This window comes from Columba livia, chromosome 17, assembly GCF_036013475.1.
Source record: "Columba livia isolate bColLiv1 breed racing homer chromosome 17, bColLiv1.pat.W.v2, whole genome shotgun sequence".
Lineage (NCBI taxonomy): Eukaryota > Metazoa > Chordata > Aves > Columbiformes > Columbidae > Columba > Columba livia.
Genome location: NC_088618.1, coordinates 7114992 through 7130083, shown reverse-complemented (window position 1 = coordinate 7130083; position 15092 = coordinate 7114992). Strand labels below are relative to the sequence as shown.

General features: G+C 42.3%; 1 protein-coding gene across 7 annotated transcripts in view; it reads left to right on the top strand.

Annotated features, from left to right (window-relative positions):
• The window catches only part of ZDHHC8 (zinc finger DHHC-type palmitoyltransferase 8), a 100834-nt gene that overhangs the window by 54562 nt on the left and 31180 nt on the right, over positions 1-15092 (top strand). The gene's annotated exons all lie outside the window — the stretch shown is intronic.

Below are 15092 nucleotides of genomic sequence, written 5' to 3'. Positions count from 1 at the left end.
AGGTTCTTTATCCTGGAATTGTCGAGCAACAGTAATTTTGGGGCAATGTGATCCAGAGTAAGAAATTGAACATTAGAGCAGTTCTGGGGTTGTTTCACAAGACAAACTGTTTGAAAACCAAACCCCATCCTCTGTTCTGAGTGACACTGGCACACACAGACCCTGCGTGCTGGACAGGTGGCAAATGCCCGTTCTGCTCCTGCCAGCCTGGGCAATGTCCTGCTGAGGCTGGAGAAGCGATAGCTGGGGTGCCAGCAGCAACGTCGTCTGGTGCGCAGGGAACCCTGCAGGCTTCAGAAGTGTTAAGGCTGGAAGGAAAAGGTGCCTCAGCTGGACTGGTCCCCACTGTGGCGTCAGCAGCTGCATTCCTAGTATTCCACAAGTGCAGTTACCTGCTTTCTCGCTGCGGATACTGGCATTGAACAAAAACAGTAAGTGTACATTAAGGCAGCGAAACACAAGTGCTGCTTCTGCTCCATTAAACTGGAACACATGATTAAAGGACCAAAAGCTACTTTGGCTGACAAGCTCCACACTTAAATGTTTTTTAAATCATAAACTAGGAGCAAAGATTTATAAGTTTGTGTCATGATCCATAAATCTAGATCTCCTCTTGTCCGTTTACTCTAGACAAATGGCTTGTAGAGGAAATTGTAGTGGTTTGGATAAGTCTCGGTTTCAACTGTCAGCCTTCTTAGGTCAGACATGTAAGAAACATCTGTAATTGTGTGAGGAATTTGGCAGGCGATCTTGTACTTAAATCACATTTTCCCCTTGAAAGCTGGAAATGTCTGTGTATAAATTAGAGACACAAACCACATACCTCTGCACTTGTAGAATTAGTGAAGGTGTCAGCTTGTTGTTACCTTGCAAATCCTACTGCAAGATAAGAGCAAGTTGATACCTTGGTATAGTAAAAGAGACCAACTCAAGGTTCTGTAAAACTCTGTACCTTTTTTGTGCCTCAGAATAAAATCTCCTTGTTTTAAGGGGAGTTGCCGTTAAGTGACAGGATACTTCAGTGTTCAGAATTTGGCACTTGGTCTGGATTTTGACTGAAACCTAAAACCTAAAATCAAAAGGCTCTTTGAGTAAAATTATACAAACCCACCTTTCCAGGCAGAATTGCTAAGTAATGTGCATAGTTGTCACATATGGGGCCTTTGAGTGCCTTTAGTGTACAGTTGTGTGTAGTCTGTCTAGAATAATCTCATCCTGTAATGAGATCATGTGAATTCAAAGCATATTAAATTTAATCCTGGTTTTCAGGATTATACCCTGTAAATTTAAAATTGCAGAGTATAAGAAAGGCATAATGTTCCTGACTGCTTGTTACAGAAAATGAGGCCCAGCTCATTGTGAAGTCTTTGGTTCTGCCACTGAAAGCAGGGTGCGGTAAACAGACTTCAGTGGGAGATTCAAGCTGATGTCTGGTGACCTTTGTCAAGTGGAACAAATGATTGCTATGTTTGCTAGAATTGTATTAGTGCTGGATACTTCTGGTCCAGCGCAAGCAAATGAAATTTAAAAGTCTGGCTGTCTGTCAGCAAACTTTGCCTTCTGATTGAGTCTACAGATGCTGTAGCATAGACCCTCCGGGCAGAAATTCGAGACCCTGCTGCATTTGATGCCAAGTCCTTTAATAGTTTCAGAAAGTGACTTTGCTTGTAATAGAAAAGCATGATGAAAACAGGCAAAATCCTGAATAATGTGTTAAAATCAATTCCTGTGTGTCACATTCCTGCGTAGCATGTCCTTTGATGGACACGGTAGTTGTCTGAACAACCGGAGGAAGAGGGTGTCACCCAGATGCTGCACACAGGCTGCATCTCTGTGTGTTCCGGCTCAGGAATGACAAAGCGTAGCTATCAACAATTTAAGCTTAGCCCAGCTCTCAGTGGACAAAGAGCCAAAACCAGGCAAGACACCCCCCAAAAAAAGAAAAGCCAAAATTTGCAGCTTCTCTTCATCTTTTTGGTATGAATTACCTATAAGAGCTAAAGACGATACTGATGATTCAGAGACTCATTTGTGATTCTGACCCTGACCACTGAAATGCTGCTAAGTTTACTGTGGCAGTGCCCTTGGTAACTTTGAGCTCGAGGGTGTACGAGAGTTGTTCCTGGTAGCGTTCAGTGGCCAGTCTCAGGTGATGCCGCCACCTTTCCACATTCAGCACTCTTGCTTTATACTAAGGACAAGCTTCGCTGGTCGTCAGTAGCCCCTCTGAGGCAGGGATTTGTACTGTGCTGAGAATCTGACCGAGAATCACACTAGAGGGAATGAAGGTGGAAGAATTGTCTCCCTTGAGGCCATTCCTGAAACAGAAAAAAAACCCTGCTGTCTTCAGTACGTCTGTTATACTGTAGCACCATGGAAAACAGACTTACTGTTTTCTTGTAACACTTTTTGCCACCTGCTTTACTCATTTTCCTTTCTGTCCTCTATTTTTTCCCTGATGCTCCCTCTTCTACAGTCAGTATCTCCCTCTCCCTCCCTTCCTTTACACACTTCATCCAAGGCAGTCAGTTCAGCGTTGGTGTAGAAAGTGCAAAGCAATCTGGCATCTTCCACAGCTGTAATTTCTTTTTCCCCGTGAAGAATATAGGTTTCCTTTTCAGGAAGATTAACCTGTTTGGAAGATATTTTTCACATCTTCAGGGGAATGCAGTGTACTGTTTCTGCTGCAAGCCTATCTCAACCACTTCAAGAAGTTGCAGTGAGTACGTTAGAGCTGATTGGCAATTGTCAGTCACTGGTTATACATCTGTAATGTTTATTTTAGGCAGGCTGAACTGCCTGATACAGCTTTCTGGGATGTAGCAGGAGGCAGTGCAGCATTTTCATTTAATTGCCTGTGGAGATAACTGCGGGATTGTGGTGTCAGAAAATATTGCTACGTCTCAGGGGATTTCTTGGCATTGTGTTGCCACAATAGTTGTCACAGTGGCTTAGTACAGCCACAGAATATATGTACAATTGTTTATGCAGCCTGAAAATGTAGTGCAACAATAAAATACTGTATTTACATATCTGCGACTTGCATTCGATTCTTCTAATGCTATTTTTTTTCCTTTGCTGTATTGTTTAAATGTGTATTCTCGTATTTGAGATTAATAAGAGTGTTAAGAAGAGTTGTATGCTGTCAGTCTGGTCACATTTTGCAGCCAGTCTTAAATATAATCCTACTCGTGGGTTTGTGTCTCTCAGTTGCCTTTATTACCTAGGCATGTCAGTTTTGTAAATCCATATTTATAAGGAATTGGTTCCACAGTAGAACTGCCATTGCATTGTTAATACCAAGATGACAAGTGGCCTGAAAATGAGGTGTCGAGGAAGCATTGAGGTTTTTTTTGAGGTTTTTTGACTGTCCTGAAGCTCAGCCAGTCCATGGTGTGGAGCGATTGCAAAGTGAGGTTAACGCAGTGCAGAGCTGCTGCTGAATGACAGCAAAGCAGTTACTTGAGACAAAAATGAGATTGCTGTGTCTCTGTCCCTCCCCCAGCAGGTCAGAAGCCAGCTTTGTTTGAGAATGGAAAGGTATCTGCTTTTCTCTGCATCGTAGTTGACATCTCCTTGTTCAGGGTTATGGTCACTATATGCAAAGCTTGAGCTTATAGCAGGAGTGGCTTTTTCCAGTAGAAATCATCTTAGTTGCGTGACTGTGAAAAACGCTTTCTCTGTATCGTGTTTCTGAAGATCCTTTTCTCACACTACAATCTTTGTGTCTATTCCTCTTGTCTCCTGTGAGATGTTTCAGTTCAAGCATTATGATTAAGTCAGAAGGGCATTCACCCTGTGAACAACATGAAGAATGCTCAGACTGCCTTCTTACCTGCATCTGTGGGATTAGTCCATGAACTCCTTAGCTGGGAGCATCCCTGGCAGGTTGCTCATATGCACTGTCATTCTGGCCCAAGCAGCGTTGCTCACATAAGTAAAATACCTCAATGTGCTCTTGCAATGCTACTTAGCAAAGGCATAGGCACATTAGTCGTGGTCGAGGATTACTGGAGGAGCTTTCCTGATGCTTCTTTGTGCTTTTACTATTTCCATTTGTCATGGCCTTGGTGCCTCCCACTTGTGTTTTGGTTTTTGTTTTTTCCTAAGAGCTTTGTTTCTCTGTTATGATACGTTTGAGAATTCATTGCTTTTTCTCCCAGAACTTAAACTGCAGAGAGATTTTTAGTATGTCCTACGGAACGTATCTGAAATCCAAGCTAATCAAACTAATCTGATAAAATGGGGTTTAGAATTAATCTAACACCAATCTGCTGCTCTGTAAAAAGCATACATAAGCAGTATTTATTGTCTGTAGCCACAAGAGTGGAAAAAAAAAAGGCCCACATGTAGGATGGCTGCATTCAGCTACTGCAGCAGTAAAGAATTTCCTAACAACACTGAATGTGGTAATCAGAGTCCAGTACATTAGACTAAACTTGCTAATAAATGTATGTATGCAAACCCAGCCTCTCTGAGAAAGTGGAGATTGAGCTGAAAATCATCCCTGGAAGCCTGGAGGACTTTTAAGGTGAATGGGGAGAAGAGGAAGAAAAATGTGATTTTCAGGCTGTAATGAAAGATGGCCTTGCAGAACGCGTGCATGTGCGAGGAGCCTGAGGGAGGAAATGGAAGACAGAAAATTCACCGTCTTTGAACACTGACAAATCACCCAGCTATGCTTAATGATCTGACAGCATCTTCTCACTGGCTGCGTCAACATTAGGGCTATTCATCACTTTTATAGATTCAAAGCTTTAGGTAACACAACTTTTCTATCAACACATGGTTTTTCATGCCTGGTGAGCTGAGGAACAGCTTCGTATGGTTACTTCAGCAGGGGAAGCACACAAACAAGCAGGTTGTAGTCTATTTCAGATTATGTGATTTATGTCTCAGAACCATTTCTATCTGCCACAACCATTTGAAACTTGAGATGTTGATTCCAGAAACTTATTTTGCTATTCATCAAAGGTTTGGTCAAAGGTTTCTTCTGATAAAAGTATTTGTGTCTTCACAACCCTCTTTAGTGAGACTGGCTCAAAGTAATAAAACATACAAAGGGAGAGGTTTTCATAGAGGTAGCATTTGTTTTGGGAAGCAGTGGTATCTTCACCATTTATTACTGGGAAGTAGCTATGTCATCACACTTGTTGGGAGACAGCTGTATACAGCTGCTGGATGGAGCTGGTTTTTAGAAGGCTATTTTATAATAAGCATTACTCATCACACTGATCCACTGGGAGGCCTTAATGCTGCTAAAATTAATGGGTATACTGTAACATCAGCAACCATATTGAAATAAGAAAAGATAATATTTGGGGTTTGGATTTCTTTGTATTTAAAACGTTTTTGTGTGAAGGTGGTTTTGATGGGTTTTGTGATGATGGTAGTTATATTGGTCATTCGCAGGATTTACCATTGGTGATAGCTTTTTGGACAAGGAAGGACCATCCAGTGCTTAGGCTGTTTAAGAAAATATTTAATGTATAAAGTGATGAGATTTTGTGGTCAACTAAAGAATGAGTGGAAAGCGGGAGAGCAGGACTGGAAGAGGGGAAATTCCATTTGCAAATAACAGAGGCCAAACCCCGCTGTTTATAGTATGGACTTTCTGTCACATTCCTCTAGCACGATGATGGTGAGAAGACATTCAGAAGTGCGTTCTGATTTGACTGTACTAACGAGCTTTCTTGTTTTCACTAAGTCTATTTGCATATTTGAATTTCCCTAAGGGAGACCTTCTAAGCAGAGTTTAAATTTAACATTTGCCGGAATAAAAATGAACATTGTGTAACTGCTCACAAAAACTACAGTTTATGCTCAAGTGCAAGTATCAAAGAAGATTTTGGCATAACTAACACAGTATCCTATGCAAATATTCATAGTTGAAAAGGAATTAATCCCTCTCCAAAGGACCAGCACAGATCTTTCCATGGCACATAAGCCTGCTTTTGAGAGAGCAGGTGCCTAGCAAGCCCTGAGGATTCAGATTTCAAAACAATCTGAACTCTGCATTGACACAGGCAAAGATCTTAAATGGAAATTTTCAAAATCCTATTCTTTTTCAAATTTGCTGTAAATTCTATATATTGTGAATTTAGCTGTAACTTGCATGCAGAAATTCTGTAAGAGCAGGATGTTGATCATTTCAGTCTGGAACTGGACAACATCAGCTTTAAGTTGGGCTAGAACAAAGCTGTAATTGATGGTTGGCCAGGTCTCTTTGCCAAGCTGCTCATTTTGATCATTCATAGCAAGAGACCCTTGTTTTGTAAAAAACCTTTTGTTGGTGAAGACAGCAGACAGGTTCTATTCTGTCCTCGGAGAGGGTGGCACGAGGCCAGTGTCAGCAGCCAGCAATCCAAAGTGGTGTGTTTAATCACAAGATTAATTTTTCCTTTTATTGGCTTTTCCTTTCAGTATCACCAAGCATGACATGTTGTAAAACAGTAACACTAGTTGAACAAGGCTTGGCCAGCATCTCTGAGCCCCCTGGCTATGTTGATAGCAAAATGAACATTTGGCTTGATGTGCAGCCAGTAGAGACTCCCAGGGAACCAAACCGGGAAACACACTTGTCAATGAATGGGCCATGTGCCTGGTGAAGAATGAGGGAAGAGAAAGCAAGATGCACCTGGGTATAAGATCCATACTGGGGCTCACGTTCTTTTTTTTCTTACACATTTCAAGCACCTGTAGTTTCAATAGCATGTCAAATACCTGAATTTTCAAGCTGTAGACCCAGTCCATTAATGGCCTGTGGTTATATTAGGATGTATTGATTTTAACCTTAGACTGGCCATACGCAAGTTAGCTTCTAAAAGGAGATGGCAGTAGATCCAGATCAAGTTAAAGATTTGTATTTATCCTGCTGAACACACTGAGTGTAAGAGGTTGTGCCTTGCATTGAATCATATAGGAAAAAAAAAACTTTTATATCCTCAGAGTTTCCAGCCGTGACTGGTGAACATCCCCAGCGTGCCATGGGATCATGCAGAAATCTGGTCATAGGCAGGAGTGCTCGTGGTGGGGAAAAAGACAGGCTAAGTCTGTCTGCTCCTGCATCTGCAAACAACCATGTTCTTCATCTTCATTCAAGGGACCTCTGTGGTCTTGGAATGGAAAGTTTAGGAGAGTTTGGTGTGAGTGCAAGAATGGCTGATTCCCTGCTTTGCAAAGAAAGATACGTGAGCTTTTCAGCAGTCTATATGGTAACCTATGAATATTCTGGTCCTAGTGGTCTGTGCTGCCAAAGACAGATGATAGAGCTTTACTGTATACACAGGAAGATAAGTGTACTTACAGGATAATGTCCCTTTAAATTAAGATTTCTGTTGGTGGATTTGACTTGTTTTACTGATATCTTCAGCATAAAGGCACAGATTTGCATGTACCATTTTCAGCCAAAGCTGGGGTTTATTAGCTTCTCACAATCAACAGGTAGGGCAAACAATTATCAGTTAATTTACTGTATGAATAATATAGCTGCTAAAAGATGAATGACATGGTACAGTCAGATGGTCATGCTGGTTTGTCACAGCTGAAAGCAAAGGTGTCAGACTGCTGCCTTGACTCGCGCTTGTTCTTAATGCTCATTTTGCAGGAGCTGTTTCTGTCAATTCTTTCTTCTGTTAGAGATCCCGCTGCAACAAACCAGTTCTATGACTGATAATCTTGTGGAAAGATTTCAATAACTCAAAAGTAAAAATCCAGAAATGGATCTCATGTGCTATGGTGTGCCTATTGAATGTCCCTTCTTTTTAGACATGTGGCCTCTCTCAAGGGAGTGGCCTAATTTGTCATTTCAAGGATTAAACTTTTAAGCCCTCATTTCCAGCCTCATGCCCATTCTCTCAAGGGGCAGAGACTTCAGGGTGGGGGTATTAGGTATGGTTATGCATTTATTTAAATATGAATTACTGACTGGAAATTGGAGAAGACTGTAAGCAAACAGCTGTCTTTTCAAATTTTAGTGTTTATTGCAGAGTTAAACAAAATGCCTTATTGTTTAGAGCATCGTTTGCCTTGGGCGTTGGCTTAGACAGTCATGTTGGCTGAAAATATTTTCCTAACTCCCTTTTCCACACAACAGAAGATTAAACAGGTAACAGCAACAATCTGATGTTTTAATCTGGCCTCGACATACATTACAAGCATCTACTTTGTTAACTAAACTATTTATCTCTTTCATGGCTGCTGGCACTTCACTCCTACTTTATCATCACTGCCACTTATGCTCCATGGCATTTCAATACACAGGCCACCTGGTGACCAAGAATTATGGCAGATGATGAAGAATCTTCCACAGTGTGGAAGGAGCTGAGCAGCTGATAGTAGAGTTGCTTCAGTTATTGACCTTAAAATACTTACGTGAACTGGCTAAATAGGCTTCTGCATCTGCATTGCAGATTTGCACTGATCTAGTAGATCAATGTTAGGCTGGGCTATGCTAATGGAGTTTTTCTATGGGACTGCAGTTAATTACCAGATACGAGCTTCCACCTGTAAAGGTGGATCCGCTCTGCAGAAAGGAGATGCTTAAGGAGCAAAACATTTCTTGGCGGCTCTCACAGTCCAGCCTCCACTTGTGATACAGGAAAGTTCATGGAGACAATTTAGCAACAACTGATTGACTAAAATGTGGAAGTGTGGAGGCTAAAAATCGAGGGCAAGGTAAACTGAGTCTGTGGAGTCACACTGCAGTTTGACTAGATGTCAAGGCAAACACAACTGTTTGTAATATTGCTTACACACAAAGCAAGGTGTGGTGTTACAAGCAGCTTTCAACACAAAAGCCCATGACAAACAATATATTTCACTACTCAAAAAAAAGGTGTTGGTTTGTTCAGCAAACAACTTTACTAGTTGAAAAAAAATAATGCCTGAACAAACCATGTCTTTTTCAATAAAGCTTATCCAACAAGTCACTCACATTTTTATCAGCCTGAAGAATCAGCTTGACACAGTCATTGATTCCTAAAATTTTAGATCAGATGGTAACTGCTGGACTCAAACTCGTTTAGGACCCACTAGCACAGCCACGTGGGATTGGCACTGTCACCGTTAACACGGCACTGTCACCGTTAACACGGCACTGTCACCGTTAACATGGCACTGTCACCATTACCACGGCTCTGTGAGGCAGCTGCACATCATTTACTCTGTCTCCTGAGTCACAGTTTAGGAACCTTTTATCCAAACCAAATGCTGTATATCTTCCCCTGTGGACCCGGCGAAGTCATCCAAGCTGAAGACGATTGGGAAATTACAATAATTTGCAAGAAAGATGTTTCAGAGAGGTTCTGCTTTTCGTAACTTTCATGCTCCTCACTCGGTGAGGAGAAGCTGGAGGTTTAACTCTCTTGCAGACGACTGCTCAGAGCCTGCGTGCAGAGCTTCCCTGGAGTTTCCCAAACGGAGCTGGTATGTGTGCATCATGGAGTGGTGGAAAAACAAGTCACGCATTGCCTAGCCTGTCACCACCGGCTTTCTTCCTGTGTGCAGGGAGCTGAGCACTTCAGGTTCTTTTTGTTGTCACTGGTTGTGCTGTCATAAATGAGCAACACAAGATTATACGTAATTTGGACAATTCAGCACCTGTGTGTTTGTGAAAGCGAGAGTTCGGAGTTGAGTCAAACACGTAGGAAACAAAAATCCTGGTAGAAAGTGAATCTGTTTCTCCTCGCCGGCTCGTCCCGCTGCTGCCCAGCCGGCCTTTCTGCCAGCAGCGCACACCCAGCCTGGCTTTCCAGAAGAGCGCAGCTTTGTTGGGCTGGTTTAACTGTCCCTCGCCCCACTGCGCCCGGCTCCTGCAGCAGGGAAGGAGCAGGTTCAGGACGGGTGTTACACACAGGGGCTCTGATGGAGCACGCTCTCCAAACGCACTCTGCTTTGTTTAGGTCTCTTGAAAATTCTGGATTCTAACTCCTTCCATGTCTTACTGGCATGAATAGTGAAGAATTTAAAACATTTCCAGTTCAAGGCTGGGTTCTGCTGTCTTGGCATCTGTTACTCTTCAGAACGAGGATACTTGTGTTTCCCTGCTGGCTGTGTTCACTGTATATTTAGCATAACCATATCATTGTCTCTAGCCTTCTGTTTTTTTCCCAACATTCACAAAAGGTCCTTGAAGAATTAAAGCCATGGTTATGTGAATTCAAGAGAAGCAAGGGATGCTAATGGAGCTGCTGTCAATCAATTACTAAAGACACAAGGCAGATGCATTTTCTCGCACCATTAGGGCAACTGATACAGAGCTTCTGCTTTTCTTTTTATTAACCTTTTGAAGGCTATTTTCTGTATGGCCCTTACAAGCATGGAGATTTGCCATTCAGAAATACTATAAAGTCTTAAGTATTTATGAATTCAGCAAAGACGATTTCTTTTGTTTGCGGCTGGAAGGGATTCATTCACACCACAACCTCCAGATGTCCCATAGGCTGTGGTTTGCCGTGAGGAGGGAGAAGGGAGAGTATGATGCTTTAGAAAGCAAATACAGAGTGAAGGTGGCTGGACGGGCAGCGTGCCATTTTGAGGGAAAAGGCTGAATCCAAACCACTCTTTTGTTTCATTACAAAAAATCTAAGCAGAGCACCATGAAAAACAAACAGATTTGTTAACTTGTCCATTGATTGATACGATGTTGTAAAAAAACCCAACACCCTGCTGATAGCAGTGTTTAATGTTGAACAGCAAGTGTTGAAGAGTTGATAAAATGTGTCACTCACAACTGAGGAACAAACACTGTAAAAGGCTCTTTTCCTAACTAAAATGTATGGAAACAGGCCTGCAAGCGTGCCAGGAAATGAGGGGTAACGAGCACAAGCGAGAAGCCTCCTTTGGGGGCTGCTGTGATGGAAGATGATGAGGAGGATGGGCCCCCTCCCAATCTGCACCTCTGTGCCCAACCTGCAGCAGAGTAAATCTTTACTACTCTCTTACTAATAACCTCTGATTTCAGCCATTCTTTCAGTAAATCTCTGTCTATCCCTAACTGGTAAACTCTTGAGACTGGCTAGAACATTTTCCAGTTAATTGTTATTGACGTATCTTTGTATTCTTCCCAACACAGCTGAGGGAGTCCAGTTAATGTTAAAGGTGAGGTGTTCCCAGGGTAAAAAAAATTACTGGATTGTGAAATATATAAGCAAACTGGTGAAAAAAATAACCCTTGACAAGGTCATTTACTCTGCTTGACTATACTTCTTCAGGTCAATAAAAAAGTCTTTTTTATGTCCAGTGGGTGAGTGAAAAAACATTTTTTGCAGGATTCAAGTGTGCATCCTGGAATTAAGATACGAAAAAGGGACTTTTTTGGCTCTGAAAAAGTAATTGCTTTTCATATTCACCAAAGGGTACTTCAGGGATTTAACTTCCCAGAATATGGTTCATTTTTAGCATGTTATTGCCCTTTGGAGTCAGGTACAGTGTGCTACATTTTGAGAAGTTATGAGTTTTCCTTTCAAGTTTTCTTCAGAATATGAATAGTAAAAATAAAACCAAAAAATCCTACCAAAACATTTGACATTGACATATGAGACCAGGAAGATTGGAGCTGTTTGTGTTATGGAACAAATTTATAAAACAGCTTCAGAAAAGGACTGGAGTGACTGGGATGCTCTGATCCCTTCCTCCCTTCCTTCCCTCCTTCCCTCCTTCCCTCCTTCCTCCCTTCCTTCCTTCCTTCCCTCCTCCCTTCCTTTCTCCCTTCCTTCCTCCCTCCCTTCCTCCCTTCCTTCCTCCCTCCCTTCCTTCCCTTCCTTCCATTTCCCCACCCTCAGACCAAAGCAGATGAAAGCAAAGTTCTAAATTTACGAGCTTTGTTTATGGCTCTGTGGCTGTTCTTCCCCTCACCACTGTCATAGACTCTATCTGCTGTTGAGGAGGAATGTAAAGGAAAGTAAGGTATCCCAGAATTTAAGATGTTTTCTAGCATAAGCCTGAACTAGTTTACTTGTGGCATATGATTTTCAGGAAATATTTGAGGGAGGAAGGGCAGGAGGGGTAAGGGGTTCATTCAGAAAAACTGATCAGTAAATTGTTTTCATTACACTGTGACGGCTGTTTAGCAAGAAAGAAATTTTCATTTCTTTCTGAAAAGCAAAATTATGGTCCCTACTCTTTAGATTAAGTCAAGGGAAAATAAAAAGCCTGAATTATGAACTTCAGCAAAGCTCAGGAACAAATGGGTATTTAAAAAGTACGCATACTCATGCTGACTATTGCTATTGGAAGCAATGATAGAACTCCACAGACAAAACATCCCTCAGTTCAGATCTCTATCCAAACCTCTTGCTTGAAAGTTTGGCCTGGAAATTTCTCAACAGTTAAATCATAAGATGTTTGATGCTTCTTATTCTGGTCCCAGCTGGGAATCTGGAAAGTGTAATGCCTAAGACAAATACTCACTTTGATTCTTGGAAATGGGAACCAGTTTCATCAAGAAACTGGGGGGGCGGCTTATTTTCCTTTTTCTTTTTCTTCTTTTTCTTTTTTTTTTTCTTTTTTCTTTTTCTTTCTCTTTTCCTTTTTCCTTTTTTCCTTTTCTTTTTCTTTTCTTTTCTTTTTCCTGAATTAGTTTGCCTGTTGCATATCGTTAGCAGATGGTGACACATATGCCATTTCCATAGTCTTCTATTTTGGTACAGGAGCTGCTAATCATTCCATTTTTACTCGGGAGTGTATTAAGGTAATCGTAATCCTGGCTTATGTTCCTGAATTATGGCAACAGATCTGGAAGATGTTTAGTTCATCAGGCCCAGAGCATAATTGTACCTGTTCTGATAACTTTGTGGTTCTTCCAAACATACACCCCTTAAAATCACAAACCCATAGGCTTTTAGTGAATACTGAGGTGTTAACAGGGACAAAACAGCTACCCTGGGTCCACTGTAGTATGTGAGCAAGCTTTAAAAATGATGGGGTTTGGGGTAGATCAAATAATTCACAAGTAAAATAATGACACATTCCCCCACCAGCGTGGGTGCTGGCGAGACCCCCGCCTCGCTGCACTTGAGAGTGGAACTGGCAAGAAACACATCTGCGTACCCGCTTGAATCCCATTTCCCTGCCTCTGTAATTAAGATGCTATCGTCTCTTAGGATGTTTTCTCAGCAAAGTAATTTTGTTTTCTATCAGCCTGAATTAAATACCCGTGCACCAAAGCAGCCCCTGCAGCTCTTTTCAATGCAGAGGTTTAACAAGGGAGCTTCCTCTCTGATCCAGACCCGTGCTGGGCACCCTGGCACCCAGCCTGGCCGGGACTAAGCCCAGACACCTGGGCTGGCTCTGCTTTTCATCTTTGTCCCTGCAGCCTGGAAAGGACATTATCAATGGTAATATAGGCTGTATCTTTTCACTGGTGTCACCATCCCCCCCTTATCTCATAATATTTCTTTACCTGTTTCTCTCTCTCATCGCGGCACACTTATAATGAGCTGCCTTGCTTCCACTTCACTGCTGTCTTATGCATTCAAACACTGGATGTGTACTAGATGTGTTCTGCCAGTATGTGGCTGGGGAATACAGTGAGCAAAGTCTGTGCAAATCCTTCTGTGCCAGTGGCTGGGATCACCCCAACTCTGTCGGAACTAGGCTGCTTCTAACTTGAACTTATTTTAAAAAGTAACTCTGTAGGAGCAGCCCACCTCACCTTTCTGCATTGCTGGTGGCTCCACGTGTGTGTTGACAAGGACTCGAACAACAGGGGCAACACTGGAGAACAGCCTTCAGTCGGGGAGGAGCTATTCTCTGCATTTTTTCCATCAGAGAGGAATGCGATCTGGCAAGTGCAATTCCATCTGTCCAACAAAACTCGGGTTACAGATTGCTGAGGGCTCTGGAAGATCGTGAGGGTCACTAGTGGTATAAACCCCAAATAAACTGTGTTCTTCGTTACTCAAGGAAATGGGACTCTTGTGGACTCATAATGAGAGGCTGTCTCTTTTTAGCACTGCTGTAGTAATTGTGGTATTGATTTAATAATTCTGATGTTTACAAATTAGAAGCACAAATTGGCATTCCACAAAGCATCTTCAAAAATACTCAAAAACCTCAGCTTGTGTAGCATGTGTATCCCTTTCATATCTTTCGACCTCCCTGGACCCTGCGCTGGAAATGGTGTGCACGGGAGCACAAACTGAGGGCACTGCAGCCACATGCATCGAGAACTCAGCTGTGTTATGAGTTATTGGTTCATACACCATCTTTTGAAAGTAATTCTCCGATTTCCCATTTAGCGAGGTTTCTGCGCCTTGATAATTCCCTTATGTGAATCTTGAAACTGGCTGGAAGTCATTCAGCTGTTGCACTGCAGAGATGCTGGTGACCAGCCATATGCAGACAGAACTGCAAAAGAATGTTACTTGGCAGCGGTTCCTTCTTTTTCTAACCAAATGGATTTAAAACTTTCAGTGTGACAGGGCAACTGGTGTCTCTCCTGCTGTGGTTATTTTGCAGTGACTCCTTACTGTCCTGTCCTTACCTCCTGTCCTTACTGTCGTGACCCAAAGAACACCCATAGATGCAGCTCTTTATTAGCTGCTGGAAAAAGCAGAGTTCAGTTCCAGCTGTTTAGCATGGTACTGATAAAAGGTTGGTGCACGTTCGAGAAGCCCTGGATTACTCTGGTCCTTGCCCCTTCCAGCTTGCGTGGCGTTTTAGGCAATAGGTAAAGTTCAGGCCTGAGAAGGCAAACCCTGGGGTTTCACATAAGGGGGTTTGTGTCTGGATCTGTGTGCTTGCTCTGTAGCCTCCGAGTACGCTCTGATCTGTCCATGCACTGGCAATCAGCTCCTTCCCGTGAGGCACCACAGGGTTTACTGCTGCTCAGGGTGAATCTGCTTGCAGCCCATTAGATGCTTGAAGTGCCATAAAGACCTACTGTCTCACTTTGATGTGAGCATTATGCTTCTAATATCAAAATGTTATTGTGTACTCTGAAATCCAGCCTATATACATTCTACAATCAATACGCAATGGATGCCTTCAATTTGAGGCGCAAATCAAAAGCTGGGTTATTTTCCAGTGATGCTACACTATTAGAGCGTGTTCCTTTACAGATACATCAAAACAAAACCACTGCCCTGGGC